The following is an 8,120-nucleotide window of genomic DNA, read 5'->3' on the forward strand; positions in this document are numbered from 1 at the left end:
TCTTTTTCTATCCCCAACCGGCTAATGGAGTTACCGAGGTCTTCGTGCCCTCTTTCTCTTCGGATGTGGGAGTACCTGAAGTCAGGGCAGTTGGATAACGTGATTAGTACGGAAGACGCCTACGGGATCGTTAGTATAGTTATAAACAGGTCGTTTGTGTAACGCGTGTTTATAGCAATTTATCATGCGCAAAAATAATCCGATGTCGCCTGAAATTAATGACTTCACACGCTGCAATGGTTTTATTTTCAACTTCATGGAATTCAAAGAATTAGGAAAACATCGGGTTTTCCTAGGGTTTTTCAATACATACGGTTTCGAAATGCACACAATTTTGATGAACATTTTTTTTTCAACTATGGAAACAAACAAGCATACTTATGGATCTTCACAAACGTTTTCAAAAACTCTTTTCAGAAAATATCGGATTTTCTGGTGGTTTTCAAACAATACAAAACATTGGATTTCAAACACTACTTATGAACTCACAAACATTTCATATGTTGACGTTTTTCAAAATACTTGTATTCTCAGGTAACAGATAAAGTGATGGAAGGGTTGTACTCCATGATGTTTTGCTGTGTGTTAATTAGTATCGAACAATCTACTTTCGAGAATGTAATGTTTTGAGACAATGTAATGGATGTAAACACTATCAGTTGTAATATTCAAATGTTGGTGACGAATGATGTTATGTTTCATGTATATTCATTGTGATGGTATTCAATTGAGTCACAAAAGCTCCCGGACGTTTCCGCCGTCTGGTTCGGGGGTATGACATAATTTCACTTGGGTTTTATTGTTGGGCCTTTCTATCAGGCCTTGATGATTGGGTTATTAATGGGCCATCCAAAGTCAAGTAATTGGACTAGAATAATTAATGGGATTTAGGTAAGGCACATATGAGGAGTTGGGCCCAATTTGGAAAATTGGGCCATAGATGGACCATAATTTGGGCCTTAATGATTATATGATGTTGGGTCTTAGAATAAGACCATGTATAGGTCTGGGTCCAATTTGGAAAATTGGGCCATATGTTGGGCTTTAGCTCATTATTTGATTATTGGGCTTTTGGAGTATGATTTGGACCTTAGGCTTGGAGCCCAATTATTAATTGGGTGTTGTTTGATGTTGACAGCTCGGGAGTCTGTCAACTAGTAGCTGGAGTTTTATCTGCGGGACTTTAGCACTGCTAAGTGAGTTATCCTCACTATACTCAAGGGTCTAAGGCACCAAGGCTGACCCTTTGGATTGTTATCTGGTTTGTTATGTTAGTATGATCTGTTAGATCGATATCCTAAAGGGTAGGATGTTATTATATGGTATGTGGTATGACATGTTAGTTAGGAATCCTAGAGGGTAGGATAATATTATGTTGTATGTGGTATGGTATGTTAGACCAGTTGTCTTCTATAGACTGTTATTTGATTATTTGTTATATGTACACATGTTTGTTTGGCGGTTGAGGCTTATCTGCTTTGTGCGAAAGCCAATAGACTTGGGCATTCCAACCTATTGGTTGTGGGCCGTGAGTATTCCATCCCGAGGATGATTGGACTCATAGTATGTGGGATTCCAACCTATTGGTTATGGGCCGTGAGTATTCCCTCCCGAGGATGACTGGACTCATAGTGTGTGGGCAATCGAACCTGTTGGTTGTGGGCCTGGGGTATTCCATCCCGAGGATGGTTGGACCCATAGTATAATTGCATTCCAACCGAATGGTTGAGGGCCTGGGGTATTCCAACCTGATGGTTGATTGGACCCATAGTATGTTGTTTATTATTATACGTGTATTGTTGTGGGTATGCGTATTTTCGGGGAAATCACTAAGCTTCCGGGCTTACAGTTTCAATTTATTGTTTCAGGTGCATCAGCGGACCGTGGCAAGGAAAAGGCGTGATCCTACAGCTCCTCATAGTTCATGATTTTATGATTTGATTCTGGGGATCCTATGATGATTAAACTATTTGAAAACAAACTGTAATAACTTAATGGTTTTAAATGTTCTAAAAAGTTTTAAATTGGCTTGAAGCTTTTTAGGTGTTACACCCTTATCTGATAGACACGTCATTGACTAGATCAGAGTTCAACAGCAGCTTTTAAGAGCTACGGTTGCTAGTCAGGTTGGAGTCATGCTTGCAATAATAGTTATTACACTTATCCAAGTGGGACACTGTTGGATTAGGTGTTTAAGCCCATAACTATTATTGGCATGTACTTGACCCGAGAGTAGCATGGTCAATTTGGGATACATGGCATTAGAATAATTTTGATAGACTTTTGTGAGAAGAGGATATTTATGATTTATTAATATATTATAAGTTCTAACATATTAATATGAAATCATATTATTTAATTAGTATTGATCAAGAATTAGTTTGGAGTTAATTTTGTGATCAAAAGAGACTAATTAAATAAATGGGGATTGATTTGGTAAATCATTCATTCCTATAAAGTGGGCTTATGATCCATAGTTCTTCATGTTTGGCTAAACCCATGTGGTGACCCATAGATACTCCATGGAGGTTAAAACGTATGGATCATGAGTAATATGGAAAGTCATGAGTTACATGGTGTAACCCTAACAAGCACACTATATGAAGAAGCCTAATACTAGCAAAATCGGCATATAATCTTCTCTCAAGTTATTCCAATTGTTGGTGGTGTTATGTGATTCCACCTGAGGTGCAACACTTGGGGCACTAAGTTCTTAAAGGTCCAAGGCTTCTAACTACAAGAAAAGGTGTGTCATCCAACTTGTTTTATTACCCTAGTATCAATGTTTTGTATGCTAGTTAGGGTAATACCTTGGAAAGTTCAAGCTTGCATGTATAATAGAGAAAACATAGATCCAAGGTATTTAGCGTTGCATGTACACCTTAAGACTGTTAGAATACTCAAAACCCAACAATCATAACATAATCTCAGATAAGTGTGTGGTAATTTGGGGTCTACTTACTGGCTCCGGTTGATCGTACACATCGCATCCTCCTTGTTTATTTTGAAAACCATTTGAAAATCGTTTTTTAAATCTTTTTCCTTAGTTTGAGACTGGATTCACACGAGTGTTCCTCTAATTCACTCAAACCAAGGCTCTGGTATCATCTTGTAACATCCATAAAATTTAAACTTTACAAAACAACCCTTTTTCTATGGAAGTATTTACAGAACCCATTGTTTCCAAAACATTATTTAAAATCAGAATCGTTGTCAACATAGTTTTCAAAACTTTGTCATTATCAGAGTATCCTAGAAATCATAAGTCCAAAAATGCGAGGATGTGTACGGTCATGCCTTCACCCTGACAAGATTCGTTGAAGCTTATTGAGTTCCCCCAAAGTACCAATACCCTAACTAATAACATATACAAATAACAACATGCATATAAAGCCTTCAACATGTCTGGACCGCCTCACTGGACCTTCAGTTTGTCTGGACCACTTACAGAACCTTCAACATGTCTGGACCGCCTCACCAGGCCTGCAACCTGTCTAGACCGTTCTTCGGGCCTTCGGCCTGACTAGTCCGCTTCACAGGCCTTCAGTCTATCCAGGTCGCCCTGGGTCTTTTGGCCTTTAACACAAATCAAGACCGCCTCAACCCAACCACACACATAAACAATGTCGACATATAGTAGTACAGTCTCAACCCAACCCAACCACACTACATCAACACATGCTACTAGAAAACATATACCCAGAACAGATAACAAGCAGATCTAACAGATCACTAAGCATAGCATCATCCTATCTACCATGATACAGATCTAACAAATCACCACAGTACTCAATCATACGATAGACCAGGATAACAATCCAAAGGGCCGACATTAGTTCCTTAGACCCACAAGTATAGTGAAGAAAACTCACCTCGAATGCATAAGCTCCCCGAAATAAATCCTTTACTTGGGGTAAAATAACCATTTTACCCTTGACCCAACATGAACCAATATTGAGGCCCAAAACCAAAGGATCTGTAAGGCCCACTAATGGCCCAATTTTACATATTGGGCCCAACCCCTTATACGTCTTATCCTAACCCCATAATTTTCTTAATTACACTTCTAATTACCTCAAGTAACACCTTAGAACAACTTGGTCAAAGACAGGGTCAAAAGTCAAGGTCAACGGCCTGAGTAGACCCAACTCACCAAGTTGTCCATCAACCCGCAGAGTTCCTCAATCAATTTGCAAAGTCGGGGAAAAACCGAGCCAACTCGCCGAGTTTATCCATAAACTCGCCGAGTTCGCCAAAAACCCACATCTTAATAAATTAAGCACCTAATCAATAAGGATATGGCCCCAAAACATAGATATGACTTCCTTGAGCTGGAAAACCACGAAAAGTTGCCAACTTTACATTCATACATGTCTAAATGAAGCTCTATTTACTTAATGCATGCATGACACCAAAATCCTCATAATGTTTGCACCTTTAAGCTCAAGGGTACCAAAACCAACTTAGATCTGAAAGAACAACCCCTTAAATGACTTCACTCTATCATCATCCCCAAAAAGAGGCCAAAACACAACAATACCCAAAATGAAAAGATCTAATCATCTACAAATCAAGGTATGAACTTTATACCTTAAAGTGACTGCAATAAACGGAAGGATTCTGGATCCAAGACTTCCTTCTCCAAGCTAGGAACTTTAAGATCTTCTAACTCCTTCACAGTGCACAAAATGCACGCCAAATTTCCTTCAAAGGCTCAAAAACTTGACAATTGAGGCTACAACTCGTTTTAGGGTTTTGATAACAATGGAGGCTGATCAGGAGGCCAGAAAAAAAGGACTTAAGGCCTTTAAATAGGGTACAAGACCCTAAAAGTTAGGGTTTCCTTCCTAATTGCCAACTCAATGAGTTTGTTCATTTAATTCTCGCCATTCTTCCATCTTAAAATCGTCGAGTTAGTCCCTCCAACTTGTCGAGTTTACCTAGAAATGGGGTTATTCTCAATAATTTCTCTTCAAGATTCTGGATGTTACATGGTCCCTCTCAATCATATCACTCAGGGTCTTGCACCCCAGAAATCCCACAAACTCCTTGATGTCATCCCTCAACATGTCATGATATATGTCTTCTTCTTCATATCCTCATACGTAGTATCCTTTGCGACCAAAAGAGCCCTCTGGCGGAACTTGGCGGTGATCGCCGCCACGGTCTCAGTAGTCTGGCGAAGGTCCTGAAACTCCCTTGCTAGCTGCTACCCCTCAATCGCTAGTGCAAAATCCTCATGGAATCTCCTAACAAACATTCCCCAAGTCATGGCCGCTAAATTCGTAGATCCCAACTCTCGGTTGACTTAATCCCACCAGTCATGTGCTCTATCTCTTAGTAGGCAAGATGCAAACCCTACCTTTGCCCCCTCCGGGAAAAAACGTCCACTTAGCATTCTCCATATCAGCGATCTTGTGTCGGATAGCGATGGGGTCCTTAGCCCCAAAGAAATTTGAAGTTCCACAAGCCTTAAACTCCCCAAATGATGGAGTTCGTGCTTCTAACTAACCGTAGCAATATCACACCGAAAAGCCCTGATTTGATCATCCATAAGCTCCATAATCTCCTCATTGATGGTACCAAACATCATAGTAGTAGCATCCACGACACCGCGTGTGACCTCAGCCACAATGAACTCGCGTAGCCTCTCATCAATCGGTTATGTACCCGAGCCAGAAATAGAACCAGAACCAGAGCCAAAACCTCTTCCTCGAGTGAGCACTACCATACTCAAACTAAAATGTAAACAAATAAATGATCAGCATAAAACTCGAGGGAACTCTCACTATACAAGTCTCCGTAGAATCTCCAAGTTCATCCTTGTCTCGAGTACAGATCATGTGCTTCCAGTAGTACGGGCCCAATACTACCTTTCACACCTATATGTACTATCCTCAAGAACCATCCTGAATCCTCTGCGTCACCACACTAAATCCATATACCAATCTGATGCCATACCGCATACAAAATCTATTATTTCATTACTTAGGCTCTCCTAGGATTTTTTAATTTCACCGCCTCTACAATACAAACAATCTCAATCAACACTGTCGATTTCTTTATGCATGCAAGTTATATAGAAAATGGGATCACATAGACTGTAAAATAATGATTATACCCTAAGTCCATAACCAAACAAGGAACATGAACTAAAGCTAAATTGATCATTCTAGGGCTACATGATCAAAAGCATATACAAATTTTAAAGCATACACTTAGCAAATAACTAAAACGATATCAACTGCAAGTAATACATAGCATCCAAATACCCTAGGCTATAAGGCATCACACAAATCCAGGAATTCTATCACACAATTCTTGAAGGTATCTTTAGTCTATTCTAGCATGCAATTCAGATATCAGGAATACAAATCATAACACATAGATATGGGTATTTTGGGAATTACTTATTTGAGCTCGGATGATTGCACACATCACACCCCCTTTTACTTGGTGAAAATCTTTTTAAAAATTCAATTTTTCATTTGAAAATATTATCATTGCCTCAATTTTGAGTTCTGACACACCCGAAAGTGTGCTTGAATCCCTCAACCCAAGGCTTTTATACCAACTTGTAATGTCCTAAAATTCATAAGTAAAAATTCCATTTTTAAGTCAATAAAAATCATCAAATATACATATCAACGCAACAAAAGTATGTCAATGTGAAATAGTTATCAGAGTACAATCCCAAGAATCATTAAAATGTTGAATAAGGGTGGATGTGTTGCGATTAGGCCGGGCCCTTCCCTTTTGATCTATTACCCGAAACATACAATTAAACCGTTAGCACAAAGCTCAATCAGTTCCCCAAAATACCACACACAACAAAGTCATAAATATAACAGCATGTGGCTGTGTCGGGTCTGTATCAACCCCAGGTCCATATCAACCCCGAATCCATAATGACTTTCAAGCCTAGAATGGATCGATGCATAATTCATACAATCATATCATTAATAATAAAATAATCACATACATCCTACACATATAAACTAGTGGGTCGGCATTGGTGCCTTCGACCCACTAGTGTGGTGAGAAGATTCACCTCAACTGAAGATATTTGAAACAAACACTCGAGCTACTGCTACTATGACTCCTTACACAGATCATAACCCAAAATGAGTTCTGTTTAATAATAGGGATTCTAACCCCATAGACGAAGGTCCTATTCATCCTTTAACTTACTAAGGGAAAAAGACCATTTTAGCTTTCCCCTACATGACCTAAGTAGACAAGGCCCATAACCCATAATGACCCAAGGCCTAAAGATGGACCAAAAGGTTTTCTGAGAGTATGGTCATTGTACCCCTTACTACTCTGAGCGTACAGCTCGATCTCGAAAGGTTTATGGGGCCACATCCCATTACACGCAGCTAAGTCAGGAGTACACCCGACGTAATCCCCTGAAGTCCAAACTCTCTTTTAATGTCTTAATGGTTTAAGACTTAGCGTCCAAGCTTCAGATCTAACCATAATAAACATCTAAAATCATAAAGTTGCAACCTTTATGCCTTTGCATTGCTACAAGGATCCCAAAACCAAAACCCTAACTCATATAACCATATAAAGCTCCATAACACTTGCATGGATGAATACCAAAGACCAAACTTGCATTTTTATGACACTAAACACTCTAAAATGCTTACAACTCAAATGGTCTGGAGTATACAATAATAAATAGGCCAAGTTTTTTGGGATAAAAAGGCCATAACTTGCACCCTAACAAGATCTAGCAAGGCAAGCATCAAGATTTGAACTTTATACCTCCTAAAAATGCACAAGGATAAGAAGAATCTAAATCTAAAAGCTTAAGTGAAACACCACCTCTACAAGGATTTTCCTTCACCTCTAAGAACACTAACATAACACTCAAGAGCTTCAAAACTTGCACACAACAATTAGGGTTTTAAGATAAGGGCTAAGAGGGATGGAGGCTAGAGGTAAGGAAATGTTTTAGGCTATAAAGTTCTTTAAATAGGGTCCAAACCCTACAAATTATGGTTTTAAATCTTTGTGAGTACGCCTTGTGTACTCTTTCATACGCCCAACATACACAACAACCTCCCCGCCATCCACTTAATGAAATACGCTAGGGGTACCAAAAGGTATGCCCC

Source organism: Lactuca sativa, chromosome 6 (assembly GCF_002870075.4).
Source record: "Lactuca sativa cultivar Salinas chromosome 6, Lsat_Salinas_v11, whole genome shotgun sequence".
Lineage (NCBI taxonomy): Eukaryota > Viridiplantae > Streptophyta > Magnoliopsida > Asterales > Asteraceae > Lactuca > Lactuca sativa.